The sequence below is a fragment of the Propithecus coquereli genome, unplaced genomic scaffold, assembly GCF_000956105.1.
Source record: "Propithecus coquereli isolate 6110/MARCELLA unplaced genomic scaffold, Pcoq_1.0 Scaffold461, whole genome shotgun sequence".
Lineage (NCBI taxonomy): Eukaryota > Metazoa > Chordata > Mammalia > Primates > Indriidae > Propithecus > Propithecus coquereli.
The window spans coordinates 728,155-743,087 of NW_012150408.1; the positions used below are offsets into that span (position 1 = coordinate 728,155).

A 14,933-nucleotide genomic window follows, 5' to 3' on the forward strand; every position below is an offset into this window, starting at 1 on the left:
TTACAGTTAGTAGTGTATTCAGACATTTTAACAATTAATTTTTAATAAGGGGGAAAATGGATACATCTAGAAATTCTGACTTGTGGGCTTAAATTCTAAAAATTTCCTTCATATTAATACCTCTGAAAGTACTAGTTCTAATTTTAGTTATTCCTACCCAGTCCTTTGATATATAAGCTATATGGTCGCTGTTATCTGTAAACAGATCAAGGTTGTTCCATTCTACATTGCTCTGAAAGTTAAGTACAGTTTTAGAAAGGTCCTTAAAAGATCCGTTTGCCTGACTTAACTTGTCTAGCACATGGGAAAACTGAGGCCAGAAGAGGGAAAGTGACTTGATTAGGGTCACTTAACTGCCATGTTGTCTTTATTTTTTGAGATTTCTTCCAAGTAAAATATAACTTTGGAGGTATAATTATAACTAGTGCTTTTATAAATCTATGCTTATCTGGCACCTTTCTCATTTGCCTTCCCTCTTACCCACATTGGCACAGCAGGCACGTTAACCTCATTATCGTTTCTTCCAAACTTAGTGGAAGCAGTCTTTTCTCACAGGTTCTGTGCCTTTTTAATGCCTATTCTGAGACCTCACCCCCATTCTAATCCCTCCTTCCCTACTCATTTGCACTCTTCCTACTGTACTTGACTCAACTGCTTCACAAGAACTGTCCTATTTGCTGCCAAAATTGTCAATGCTCTAAAGTCACTCCCTGCGTTCATTTTCTGTTACCTTCTCCGCTCCCTGAAATATCTGTTCCTACCACTATACTTAAGCTATATATTCTTCAACAATGATCTCCTCCTCGAAAATTTTTAAGGCTTTGAAAATTTTAATAGCCTTACTCCTTTTTTCATTCTTCTTGACCTTTCATTGCCATTTTACAATATTTTATTTTAAAAAAATAGGTGGGCTTTCGGGGGTGGTCAGACAGATCTCAATTTAAATCCAGACTTCATTGTACTAGCAGTATGACCTTTAGGCAAGGTATTTTAAACCCTGCTGAACTTCACTTAATTCATCTATAAAATAGGGACAACAGTAATTCCTACTTTACAGGGTTACTGCAAGGACTAAATAGTATTATATAGGTAAAGTTATTAATACAACATCGGGCACACAGAAGTACTAAGTGTTGTTCTCCTTTTCTTTTCTTAAAACTCTCTTCCTTTGGCAAGGAGGCGTACGTACCATTCTCTCCATTCTCATATCTTACTCTTTTAAATTCTACCTTTGTGTTGTTTCTTAAGACCTCCACTTTCAAAACATTCTGCAACCAATGATAATGACACCCAAATCAGTAAGTCCAAGTCTGACCTCTGAAACAAGGCCCAGCCACCTGACTGCACGTCTTTAACAAGTTCAAGATCAAGCTCATCGTTCTTCCCCCCCAGAGTCTCTCTTTCCTATTTCTTTTAATACCTCCATCTCTCTATACATCAGCCCCAAATTCACTTTTGACTCTTTTCCTTTCATCCTCTTTATTTTTTATTCATTCGCCAAACTGTGTAAGTTATTAAAACATCTCTCTTGCTGGTCCCTTGCAAACACAGCATTTGTCTTACACCTCCCTGCCCTCAAATCTTCAAGTTCCCAGTGCCTTCTAGACCACATCCAAACTCCTCACTCTTTGATACACCCAGTGACACCTCAAAATTCTTTCCCCATGATGCTCTTCACGTTTAAAATTTCCAATTTCTTCCTTCTCGTGTATCCACATCCTTATTTTAAGAGCTCAGATCAAGTACAACCATCTTATGAAGCAACTACAGATCATCCCAGCACTGCATGTATGTTTTCTTCGATCAACTTTTACTACATGGTTTTCCTCACTCACACATTGCTCAGCTCTGTTATATAACTCTTTTAGTTGTAAATATTGTCTTTGATACACGACTCTGAGCAAAGAATATGTCATAATTCTATTTCATCTAGAACAGTGCTGGATATAGAAAGGTAGTTCAGGAACTACTTGTTTAATGAATAATATATACAAACAAGAACCAAAAAAAAAAAAAAAAATCTCAACACCAATAACTAGTCTAAGTCTTTTACCTGGTTTAGAAGCTCTGCTTCAAATACTGGAGAAAGCTAAAAGCCTAAACCAATCTGTGAACTAAATATTCCTCATCCTCAAATTATACAGATTAAAAAGTAGCTGGTAAGGTACCTATGTGTTTTTATGGATTAATTTTCAATATTTGCAACATAAAGTCTATACACAGGTTAAATCCACAAAATTGTAAATACATATCTCTCACAGAAATTCTTTTCTTAAAATAATTCAATTCTGTGGCATGCTTTGCATCTCACAATGGTAAATTTAAAAATAGTATTTAATCAAGACTGCTAAAAATACTATGTTTAACTAGGAGAAATAAAAGCATATCTGAATAATTTGATTTCATTTACATTATAATTTTATCACTTGCATAATATTTGCTAGGAATTGTATTAAGCACTGGGGATACGCTGAAGATGGTCCCTGTTCTTAAAGAAGTGCACTACAAAAGACTGTCAAATCAACAATAATGTGAAAACTGGTCCATTCCAGTCATAAGTGTAACCATGTGAGAGGAACACTGAGCATCTGGAAGTTTCTGTAACTTCCATCTATCAGTCTGGTGTGTCTGCACCACAAGGTTTGTGGGAGCAAATGGAGGCGATGACACTGAGGAGGTAGGTTGAGGCTGACCACAAAGCCTCTCTTGCTGCCTGAAATGGGGTGAAGTGTGCTCATGGTGTGTTAAACAGGTAACTCTGGGGATTGGAGGATGGAATGGAAATGGTGGATTGCTGAGTGAGAAAGACAATTTGCAATAAACCAGTGAGGAATAAGGAAAATATGAACTAAAATAATATCAGTGGAAATAAAATGGATGGTTAGAAAAATTTATAGTAGCAGCAACCAGAAGGTTCACACATGGAAAGATTTTGTTTCCCTCCTGGCAGCATTTGGCACCTAGCAGCAGAAGTGTACAAGAAAATGAATTCTTGGACTCTCATTCACCATTGCTATTACTCTTATTCCAAAGTGTGATGCATAAAATAGTTACCCCATATATATTAAGAACACCCATCAGCAAGATTTTTTGTAACTTCTACGTAATACTTAGGGGAAAGCAAGCCACCCACCCCATGCCAGCCCCGACTCATCTCGGGCCAGGTGTTCTTTACAAGGACGTGAACTTAAAGGAAGTGAGTCCACACTGTCAGATACATAGACTGTGCATTTCTAAACGGATGACTGCTTCCAGCAAGCACAAGGACAGCTTTTTCTGGTGTACATGTGGTAGGGTACTGATGTGACCCTTTTACATCTCATACTTTTCATGTTGGTGCATAACATAAAATAAAAAACCAAACTAATTAACATGATGAAGGAGCTTAATGTTTTTCCTGAACAAAGATATTAAAAAGATACTGAATCATTGCAGAGATTCTTGGAACTTATATCACAAAGATATGCATTTAAGTAAATAATTTTGTATTTATTTCTTATTGTATGGTAATAATTATTATGGAGTCTGAAACCAAAATAAATAAATGCAGAAATATCTAAATAATTTCAACAAATGGCTCATGCTACAAATTGGGTTCCAGCAGGCAGGGCACCCAGGTATGTTCCTATAAATCTTAAATTACTAAAAACATTATCACCAGGAAGGAAATAAATATCGGTAGGTCAAAAGACAAAAGCTACGTTCTGCTCTGCTTTAATTTGTAGTAAGAAAGCAGAGACTAAGGAATATTGATGCACATTTCTCTAAAGCAATAAATAAATAAATATCCAAGGTACATGTCTACTAATGCATCCTCAAAAAAGTTATTATTTGCTAGGAAATTCTTACTGCAGTATCCTTACTGCAAAATATAAAATCTCTGTGCTCAGCATAATGGAGTAGCTTCATTTAAATCTCATCCTTTTTAAAAAATGACTTAGATTTGGCCAGTGAGCAGGGCCAATGAGGATTTATCAGTGGCTGTTAGCTTGAGTGGGACAGAATAAGTTACTGGACCTCTCTATTTCGATTTCTTCCTTTGGAAAAGATAAAAAAGTAAAGGCAATGATTATATTAACACCTTAAAGTTATATATGCTATAAAATTTTTCTAAGCCCTTTATATACTTGATCTTACTTGATCCTCACAATAAACACCTCCTTACCTAACCGATAAGAAAACTAAGAGATGGACAATTAACCGAAGAGGAGAGACTAACCCAGGGTTCCTGGCTCCCAAAGCCATGAATTTCTCTGGAATGACATGGTTAGGGTTCTTCTAAAGTACAATTAGAGGTCAATATTAGTAAAAAAGTTGAGTATTAAACATCTCTGTAATAATGGGAAAAATCATTTTCATTGTATGTAATTATAAATTTCCTTTATATTTCCAGTGAAAGTAACAAAAAAAAGATTTTGTGGTTTATTAGTCATACTAGATTTCTCTGGATATTCATAATAGATTGGTAAAAAAAAAAGGAGGTCTTATCAATTGTATTTCTACTTCAGGGATTACTTCTATACACAAAGTACTTCAATTTTACGACACTATCTGGAAGAAGTTCAATAACACATTGTTAATACTCCACTCCTACGAAATGATTTTAAAGCTCCATGGGAATTTAGATTTGCACAAGTTATTAGGATGTGACCTTTCCCTTAGATTTCTTATTTTAGGATCAATTTAACATGGTATTTCCCCAGTGGGAGCTGCTGTACTTCCTTCGCAGATAAGAAAAATAGCAATCGCAAATTATAGCGAGTAAACTTAGGGAAACGTACATTTCTGTGATGCAGACAAAACTGAAATCTTAAAAGGAGACCACACTGCATATTCCTTGGTTTGAGAGGAAAGCCATGTGGCTTGCTAACAAAAGAAAACAAAAGTCATGCCATTATGGTATTTCCCTGAAATTTATACCTAATTGTTTCTTGTCCTAGCTACCATGTCTTATGACTTTTAAAGATTATTAAAGATGTTTACGTCACTGAATTTCCTATGTCCTGTCTACTGGGAGTGTAAAAGGTTAAAAATATCAAACATTTAATAACTTAAATTATTTCAGATCACAGGATCTGGACTGAAGAACAAGAAGTTCACGAGCTTAAAGAAAAAAAACTAGAATAACATCAAAGAGATCACACTTGCTTCCCTTTTGCCCCATGGAATACTAGTAGTTTCCAATTATTGAGCTCTTACTATATAATACTGTAGTAAAATTTATACACATTTTTTATAATATATAAGTTGTTGGAAGTAACTAAAGAACCAAGTATGCTATATTTAGGACTGTAGACCTCATAATTGCATTTTTTTTGAGGCAAACAAAATTGGAAAAGGAGAGATAATGAAGATACTTAACCCCCAAATACAAAGTTGAGAATAAAAAGGACAGAATTTTACCCATAATTCTTTTTTCTATAATTTTGTATCTTAAAATTTTCTCTTATTATATCTTTATTCTAAAATTATTCCCTCAAATATTCAAACCACAAATTTAAAAATATTTGATTTTAAATAAATATTTTTAAAAACTGATTTCACTCCATCTCTATGGAAGTCCTACTTTGTTCAATCTGCATTTTCAAAAGCAGTCATTTCTTTCTCATACCTAGCAACTTGCACTCAAAGGCCATAAAGAACCCACAGCAAAGTCTTTACATTTTATTTAAATTTGGCATAGCCTCAGAAGATAATCTATAACTTCCTTGATATTATGTAGGTTTTTTTTTAAACAACAAAAAAACCACCCACATTTTTCTCATCTCTAAACAACTGGTAAAGCTCTTCACTCTCTACCCTCCCACTACTATCATATACACAGAGCTGTAAGTAAATGATAATTCATTTAAATCAACAGAAATCATTTAAATATATTTCTAAAATACATTGACATTTTATATGTTTTGTTCATTCGCTATTAATATGTCCTCATAGCAATTTAAAATGTTGTAAAAGTAATTAATGCAAGAGTAATGTAGTTAATTGCTCAAACACTTTAACATAAAATTTTCTCTCCTGGCAATTTATCTGAAGAAAATAATTTTTAAAAATTAAGTGAAATATTGCATGAAGATATTAATAATATGACAAATAGTAATTATATAATAATAAAAAACTAGAAACCACCTTAAAAAAACTGGATGAGTAAATTATGTGATAACACTAACATCGACTATTACATTGCCATTATGAAAAATCGGAAAGCCAGAAAGAAGCTGAGTGTCAAATGCTACATATACAGTAACTGTCAGTAAGTAAAAAACGTATACATGTTGACAAGAACTGTAAGAAACTATAGGAGAATGGTCTTCGTATGATTGTGATCTTATTTTAAAAATATTTTACAGCTTTTCAATAAAAAAAGTCCTAAAAGAAATTAATATAAAATGAAACAAACCCAGTGGTCAAAATTCAAAAGCAAAAGTAATTTGTTCTAGTTCCTAATCTTATTGTAAAAGTACCACCCACCCACCTTGAAGGTTTTAACAGTAAATTTTATCTATGTTTCAATCCTGAAGCCCTGAATTCATACACAGCAGTATACCTAGGCAGAGAGTTTATTTACAGAGGGCAGGCATGAACTTTGCATGTGAGCACATACAGAAAATGATAAAGATCATTGCATCCTATTAGTAATTTACAGAATTGTGATTTGCTCCACCCAGTACACCGATAATTGAATTCCTCAGTCATAAAATCATTGGGACCAAACAAGTTCAGATATCTTTTATCTAAACCCTTTTTCTCCCTTACTATCAGTTGACATATTTCTTACGGGACTTTTCTTCTTTTTATAGATTCATTTGTCTTAGTTATAAATTAACCCCACAAGCAACTCTCCCAGCCACCCAGCTCTACTGTTTACTGTGTACCAGGTTTTTTTTAACTTCACAATTTATGGTATAGGGGCCTTTTAAACTTCCAGTCGGTAAATGATGTCCAGAGAATCATCTCTAGATTTAATTTTTAAAAATGTTTTTAAGGATAAATGTCCCCTTAAGCAGAGATTTTCCTCATAGCTGGGCACCCTGGCAAAGAAGTAGAATATAACTACTGCTGAAGATTTGTTATTTCTTTTTTACTTTTTCTAGGGTGGTAAAATATATATAATATAAAATTTACCATTTTAACCATTTTTAAGTGTACATTCTGTGGCATTAAGTACATTCACAATGTTGTGTGAGCAGTCCCTTTCATCTTGCAAAACTGAAACTCTGCACCCATTAAACACCAATTCCCCACTCCCCCAATCCCCCATCCCAGCCCCTGATAACCAACCACCATTCTACTTTCTGTCTCTATGAATTTGACTACTTTAGATACGATTTCTGTTATTTCTTGTTTCACCTAAAAAAAACATAAACTAGTGCAGTTTACTAAAGTGGATGAACATATAAGAGAGAGAGTTGCCAGCTAAAACAATTCAGGGTCAAATTCCAAATACTTAGCATTTCATTTTTCATGCCAAAATGCTTGAATTTAGACCACTCATTTATTTACAGATCCCAAAGTACATACCTGCCCCTTACTTTGTCTTTTAAGAGTTTGGTCTTCTGATTTTAAATGGCTTTAGGCTTTTCTAAAGTTAAACTGACTTAATGCTGTCACTGATTTCCTTTAAGAATCAAAGTTACCTTAGACTCAAAGTACTGCTTTTATTCACTGAATTCTCAGTCATTTTGCCTAGAAACAATACGGTCTTCTCTCATCTCATCTCAAACAAATATAAGACTACTAATTTTAAATTCTTGTTCAAATCTTGTCTTGAGTAATGAAGATTGATGGACTAAGAGATATCGAAATACTTTCATAGTTTTGGTTTGAACATTCAAATCAGACCCTGACTGTCACCAAATAAAAACTTTGCTAAGAGAGGTGGCTCCCAAAGAGGCAGAGCTTTGTGGAGTTTTTCCCAATCACAGGTTTTCTAGAGGGAAGTAACTGGCTGAAGCAGTAAATAGATTAAATAGAGACCAAACTTGTAGAGGTGGGGATGGGAGTGTGTCAACATATGTAAATCGATAAATGTGATCCACCACATAAACAGAAACAAAAACAAAGATCATACGATCATCTCAATAGATGCACAAAAAGCATTTGACAAAATTCAGCACCCTTTCATGATATAAAACCCTCAACAAACTAGGCATAGAAGGAACATATCTCAAAATTATTAAAGCCATATATGACAAACCCGCAGCCGTATTGATTGGGGAAAAGCTGAAAGCATTCCCACTAAGAACTGGAACAAGGCAAGGATGCCCATCATCAACATTTCTATTTAACATAGTGCTGGAAGTCCTACCCAGAGCAATCAGGCAAGAGAAAGAAATTAAGGGTATCCACATTAGGAAAGAGGAGGTCAAACTATCGCTTTTTGCTGATGATATGATCTTATATCTAGAAAATCCCAAGATCTTATATCTAGAAAATCCCAAAGATTCCACCAAGAGACTCCTGGAATTGATAAATAAATTCAGCAAAGTCTCAGGGTCCAAAATCAATGTACACAATTAGTAGCATTCCTACACACTAATAATAGTCAAGCTGAGAGTCAAATCAAAGACTCAATATCATTCACAATATCTACAAAGAAAATAAAATACCTAGGAATATACTTAACCAAGGAGGTGAAAGATCTCTACAAAGAAAACTATGAAACACCGAGAAAAGAAATTGCAGACGATACAAACAAATGGAAAAATGTATCTTTGCTCATGGATTGGTAGAATCAACACTGTTAAAATGTCCATACTACCCAAACTGATTTACAGATTCAGTGCAACCCCCATCAAAATACCAATGTCATATTTCACAGATCTAGAAAAAATAATTCTACGCTTTGTTTGGAACCAGAAAAGAGCCCAGATAGCCAAAGCAATTCTTAAGCAAAAGGAACAAATCTGGGGGCATCACATTACCAGACTTTAAACCATACTACAAACCTATAGTAACCAAAACAGCATGGTATTGGCACAAAAATACAGACATAGACCAATGGAATAGAACAGAAAACTCAGACATAAAACCATCCACATACAGCCAACTGATCTTTGACAAAGCAGAAAACAATACACACTGGGGAAAAGAATCTCTATTCAATAAATGGTGCTCAGAAAGTTGGATGGTCACATGGAGAAGAATGAACAGGATCCATATCTCTCACCACTCACAAAAAATTAATTCAAGATGGATAAAAGACTTAAATGTAAGGTATTTACCCAAAGGAAAAGAAGTCATTTTATCAAAAAGGCACCTGTACTTGAATGTTTATTACAGCAGAATTCAGAATTGCAAAGATGTGGAATCAACCCAAATGCCCATCAATTCGTGAGTGGATTAACAAAATGTGGTGTATGTACACCCACACACACACACACACACACACACACCCTCCATGGAATACTACTCAGCAATGAAGAAGGATGACTTAATGCCTTTTTGCAACAATTTGGATGGAACTGGAGACCATTATCCTAAGTGAAGTATCTAAAGAATAGAAAAACAAACACCACATGTACTCACTATTAAATTGGAAATAACCAATGAGCACACATGTGCATAGAGGAAGATAAAACTCAACAGAAATCATGCAGGGGGAAGGTGGGAGGAGGGGAAGGGCGATAACCTACTTAATGGGTACAATGAACATTATCTGAGTGACAGGCACACTTATAAACATGACTCCAGCATTATAAAAGAGATCCATGTAACCAAAAATATTTGTACCCTCGTAATACTTTGAAATAAAAAAAAAAACAAACCCATAGATCAAGAAACAGCCCTGATGAAAAGAATGTCCCTGCCTTGCTCTGTTCTAAGATTTGGAAATGAACAGACACTTACTCTATAAATTAGTGAAAATCTAATAAGAATGATTATTTTGTGACTTCAATGTGATTTTAAAACATTTTTATCTTGAAATGATCTGAGGCTTACAGAAATGTTGCAAAGATAGTAAAAAGAGTTCACATGTACCCTTCACCCAGCTTCTCCTGCAGTTAACATATTACAACCACAGTACAATTATCAAAGTTAATAAATTGAAGCCAAGATATGGAATAAACCTAAATGTCCAGATGAATGGACAAAGAAAATGTCATATATATGCACAATGGAATACTATTCAGCCACAAAAAAGAATGAAATCCTATCATTCCAGGGAACATGGATGAATCTGGAGGATATTACGTTACGTGAAATAAGCCAGGCACAGAAAGACAAATACCACGTGTTTTCATTCATATGTGGAGGTTTAAAAAGTTGATCTCATGAAAGTAGAGAATAAAATTGTGGTTAGTAGAGGCTGGTAACAATGGTGGCGGGTCGAGGAAGGGGGGAATAGCCCAAGGTTGGTTACCAGATACAAAATTACAGCTAGATGAGAGGAATAAGTTTCAGTGTTCTACAGCACAGTAGGATGAATATAATTAACAACAATCTATTGTGTATTTTCAAATAGGTAGAAGAACAGATTTCAAATGTTCCCAACACAAAAGAATGATAAATATTTGTGGTGATGAATATGCTAATTTCGCTGATTTGATCATTACACATTGTATGCATGCATTGAAATATCACACTGTACCCCATAAACGTACAATTATTGTGTGTCAATTAAAAATAATAATAAAAGCAAAAAACAACCTAATACATTGACAATGGCACAATACTATGAACTATTTGGATTTCACCAGTTTTCCCACTATGTCCTCTTTTAATTCTGGAATCCAATCCAGGATCCCACATTGCATTTAGTTGTCAGACAATATTCTCCTCCAAATCTGTCACCGTTCCTCAGTAAAGATTTTTCTTTTATGCCCCTGACACTGTTGAAGAGTGTTATTTAAATTTGTAAAGCTTTCTCATGGTTCAAATGAGGTTACGGATTTTGAGGAAGAATACCAAAGACACAGTGTGTCCTTTTCAGGATATCACAGCAGGGGTATACGAGTTCAATATGTCTTATTACCATTGGTATTGACCTCAATCACTTGGTTAAGTTGGTGTCTTCCAGAATTCTCTTCCTGTAAAGTTACTATTTTTCCCTTTGCAATTAATAAATATTTGGGGAGAGAAACTCTAAGTTTATGCAAATATCCTATTTCTCCTTAAACTTTCACCCACTAATTTTAGTATTCATCCGTGGATTTTGTCTGCACCAATTATTGCCGTGGTTTTGTGACAACAATTTTCTATTTCTCTCATTCCTTTTACATTTATTAATTTAAAGTCTTCTGCAAGGAAAAGTTCTCCTTCTCTCCCATTTATGGATTTATTCAGTCATTTATCTACATCGGTCTGGATTTGTGTGTATAGAGTTTATTTGGGAGGTTATAATCCAATAATATTGTTATTTTATTGCTCAAATTGTTCCAGCTTTGGCCATTGGATGCTCTTTCAGGCTTACTCCCTTTTGAACATATCCTCACTTTATGGCAACACAAGATCCTCCAGGCTCATCTTGTATTTTCCTTGTCCTAACCTTAGAATCAACCACTTCTCCAAAGAGCTCTGGTTTCCTTTAAGGGAAAATGGTACAGGGTGAGTATCCTTCAACCAAAATGCTTGAGACCACAAGTGTTTCAGATTTCAGATTTTTTTGAATTTGGGAATATTTACATTACATTTACTGGTTGAGCACCCCAAATCCGAAAATCCAAAATCTGAAATGCTCCAAGGAGCATTTTCTTTGAGTGTCATATCTGTGTTCAAAAAATTTCAGATTTTAGAGCAGTTCAGATTTCACATTTTTGGATATGGGATGTTCATCCTGTAGTTGGAAACAACGATCTAGTTTGCTACTGGGGAGTCACTGTTTTTAGGCCATTTTGAGGAAAATGAGTCATCCTGTGACTTTTATGATTTACTGATGTCAACAGTCCTAAAACTACATAAAAACTGCACTAAAAATGTTTCCTTCCCTTCCCAAACACATTTAGGTACTAAGAACTGCCTTAGAACCCTAGGATTAGGCCTCAAGGATATAAATTCTTCATGGTAGACTTCCCAGAACCTTGCCTGGAACCCCTAAAATCATATCCCAATCTAGTCAGTCCCAGGAAGAAAGTAGTTTCAATGCAAGGTACTAGCTATGACTCAGCAGTTCTTCCTCCTAGAATGGAGTGTATCTGGGTATATGAAACTACTTTCTCCTTTGTGACCAGAGATTATGACTGCATGGCCTACAGGGAACCAGGCAAGAGAGCTTAATTTTTATCTCAACTTAATTATAAGTATCATAAGAACCTAAAATAATGTACTTATAATTATTACTTGGGTAGAAAAACAAGAGGAATGTAAACAATGTATTGGGGGTTTACTTTAAAGGACTTGAATTATTTCTCAACTTCTAGGTCACCTTCCTATCTTTGTTTTGTCTTAGACAAATATGTTACAGTGTATTCCAACTGACTGGTAAATTATGTAGCAGGAAGTATTATGGCATTCAAAAACAAAAGCTCTCTAAGAAATTTTACAATAAAGTACTATGAAGAATTTGCATGTTATTAAAAAGGATACTCTAAAATACACATTTAGTATAATAACTTGAGTTTACTTACTGTTAAAAGGTGACTCTTTGAGAAAATGGCCTTCTTGCTATGGATCTGTGGTTTAGAGTTGGCTTCTTTCAAATCTGAACAATAAAAAGAAACAAGATTTTCAATTTACACACCCTTTCACAATCCTTACACAACTCAGGCTGCCAAAATGTACACATACATGTAAATTTATTTTCTCTGTTGGACTTCATTTTGAATATTTGCTTTCCTGGAGCTTATAATGCTTTGTATTCTCTAGAAGTAACCAACAGACCACAAAATGACTCATCATAAATCGTGCAGGGCTGGAAATCTTTTAAAATTATTTCACAAAAGAGACATGTATTTGATTCACTTCACCTGCTATCCTAGCTTGGTCACTAACATGAGTTAAGGTCCTTTCCATCTTTTACGTCAAATTAATGATGATGATACCTACATTATTGTGCAGACTTAAGTAAAGCTAGATGTTAAAAGGATTAATAAGCTTGAACAATGTGTGATAAAAGCCACACACTGCAAAAATGACACTTAATAAAACATAACCTGATAAGCCTAAGGTGAAAGTACAATGGTGTGCCACAACCATATGGGCATGGCAGATGCAGCCTGGAGCAGATTTTTCACAGGAAGACTCAGAAAGCAGAGTATCTAAGTGAATGTTGCGGAGGTCTTAGGATTTACATCTTTGTCTCTTATGAAGGACTCAAGGATTCCAGAATAGCTGTATTTTCCATAAAGACAAAATAGCACCTAGTGCCAAAGTCTTATCATCACAGCCTGAATAGTTTCAACATTCACATCCAGACCCGACATTCTGCACAGCCTAACCTACACAAAACTCTACGTTTTTTTCTCTTTTACTTCTGTACCTTTCAATTTAGAATTTACAAAGCTATTTTATTACTTGATGCATGGCATAAAAGTAGTAGACCATGAAGAGAAAATGTTTTCCCATTTTCTTGTCTCTAATATGAAAGAATATAAACTCCAGCCAATGTACTTTGCTTGTTTATTTAATTTTTTTTCTACCATTGTTTAGTACTTCTATCTGGAAATTGAAAACCTTTTAACACAGACTCAGTTATCAATAATAAAACAATTTTGTTTTTAGAATGGGAAAAAAACATTTTTTTCCCAACAATTTTGTTTTCTTCTGTAGAAAAAGCTAATTTGTCAGTGTTTTATGCCTGTGTGTTTTCTGGCAAGGACTGCTCACCTATAACAACGTACATAAACATTCTCTAATTTGTTAGCCAAAAACGAAGAGCAACCACACCAAAACTGTTCATTATATACAACATGTATAACACGAGAAACAACTTTATCTATAAGCAATTACCACTTTGACTTCTTTTTACATTTAAGTCAACTACAAAAAGGGGTCCAATATGTGAAAACAAAAGGAAAGAATATTAATTTTAAAATCTGAACAAACTCTCTACATAACAAAGTAAAGAATGTTGATTCTAGGTTAAGATTAAGCCATACTATCTTTCGTTGATACTTATTCCAATTTCCCTTTGAAATATATATGAATTCATTAAGAAGTAGACAGGGGAAAAGTAAAGATTTCTAGAAACTGCTATCTATCTATGCCTAGCTTATAATCCTAAGAGTTGGATCAAATAGAAAACTGGTCTGGTTCCTACTACTTTCATAGGCAGACAGAATTCCGTAACTTTCCCCAAAGCCTCTCCACTACTAAGATCAGTACTCTCCTTTGTGTCCATTCAGAACTGCAATGTATCTTAGAAGGAATAGTCTCCAGACATAAAATATGGTAGGGCAGAGACAAGATCCATTCTGGGGGCAGCAAGTATCAAGGATTATAGTTCTATCACATTCTCCACTTGGTTAATTAAATACAGACGGGTTTATATTCGTTATATTATAAACTCCCCTACCCATCCCTATAAGCCAGAGAACTAGGCTATGAAGACTGCAGACAATCCTCACACTTCACCAGAATGCACACAGGATGCAGGCTGTTCATATCTGCTTATTCAACTGTTTTATATCTGGGATAGGATTTTTATCAGTGTCTAAGCAGGTAATAATAGAGGGCAAGGGCAATTTACTCAGACTAATTTGTCTGAAAGGGAATAAATGGTAAAGTTGACTTAAGAAATAGAAAAACAATTAATAATAGAAATAACTGAAACCTTATCGAAGGATTACTTCCCCCAAAAGCTCTGGGCCTAGATAATTTTACAGGTGAACTTTTTGAAACTTTCAAGGAAGAGATAATTTTCTTGCTATGTAAACTGTTTCTGAGTAGAAAAAAATATAGTAACTAAATCAATTTTTCTCATAATACTACTATTAAATCCTTACAAACAAAAAAGAGAAAATTATCAGTCCCATTATTAATATTGATATTAAAAG

General features: G+C 34.5%; 1 protein-coding gene across 1 annotated transcript in view; it reads right to left on the bottom strand.

Moving 5' to 3' along the window:
• Positions 1–14,933, bottom strand: part of PPARG (peroxisome proliferator-activated receptor gamma) — a 130,166-nt gene that overhangs the window by 96,181 nt on the left and 19,052 nt on the right. The window contains exon 2 of the mRNA XM_012655177.1: positions 12,567–12,640. The gene's annotated coding sequence lies outside the window, so the exon portion shown is untranslated. The remainder of the gene's footprint in view (positions 1–12,566; positions 12,641–14,933) is intronic.